This window comes from Opisthorchis viverrini (genome assembly GCF_000715545.1).
Source record: "Opisthorchis viverrini unplaced genomic scaffold opera_v5_92, whole genome shotgun sequence".
NCBI classification, from domain to species: domain Eukaryota; kingdom Metazoa; phylum Platyhelminthes; class Trematoda; order Opisthorchiida; family Opisthorchiidae; genus Opisthorchis; species Opisthorchis viverrini.
The window spans coordinates 1,483,025-1,483,955 of NW_008751748.1; the positions used below are offsets into that span (position 1 = coordinate 1,483,025).

A 931-nucleotide genomic window follows, 5' to 3' on the forward strand; every position below is an offset into this window, starting at 1 on the left:
TATATATATATATATATATATATATATATATATATATACATATAGCGAATTCAAGTTACATTTATCCCTAGATCCCCCAATTAATATCAGTTCATCCGTTGTCGACCGACTACTGAAAGTATAGAGGTTGTGTAGTTGCAGGTTCATTCGACAAAGGTTCTGGAGAGTACAAATGATGATTTGTAGGGTTCAGGTTGAACCGACTCAGTCAGTTGTTTGATGACTGTGAAGAGTGAATGCCAATCGCACGATCTGCCACGGCTGCTGGTTGCTGAACCCGCTCCCGAGTATCCATGTCAAGAGAGGGCAGCAAGCAATACTTTTGAGTCAAGCGATCTAGGATATTGAAAACGAATGGGCGATAACCTGTTTTTGGGATCACTGTCATCATTAACTTGGATGAGGGAAAAGGATTCTACATGTTGGGGATGTCAGTATCCCCAAAAACTGCTTATTTTCCGAGCTATTGCCAATTTATTTTCAAAAATTTTTAAATTTCGCGCCTTTTCCGACATGTTGCACCTCAATCCGTAAAGACCGCGCTCTTTTCCTATTGGCCAGTTATACTTTGTGTGCATTAACTGACTTATCGCTCCCCAAGGTCGCTCGAAATATATATATATACGACGTTGCTCTCACTGTAATTCGGCTTTGGTTGAGGCATTAAAAGCCCTCTTCTGAAGGTCTGGTCTTCTTCTCTGTCTGCGCTAGGAGTGGTTGGGCTCGCGTCATAGCTGGGGAGTTGTGCGCTCGTTCTCAGGTCGCGTATATCCGTTGATCGTATCCGATTCCGATACATATCATTTGGCGACGAGGTGTTTCGTCCTACTCGTAATGGATCCTGCGAAAGTAGAGGCCCTGCTCGAGCAACAGCTTAAACTCATCGAGATGCTTACGCAACTAAAGGTTCCCGCTAGTAGTGCTACGTCCA

At 43.5% G+C, this 931-nt stretch overlaps 1 protein-coding gene across 1 annotated transcript in view; it reads right to left on the minus strand.

Annotated features, from left to right (window-relative positions):
* Nucleotides 1-931, minus strand: part of T265_05111 (hypothetical protein) — a gene marked incomplete at both ends in the record, with an annotated part of 42,643 nt that overhangs the window by 5,353 nt on the left and 36,359 nt on the right. The gene's annotated exons all lie outside the window — the stretch shown is intronic.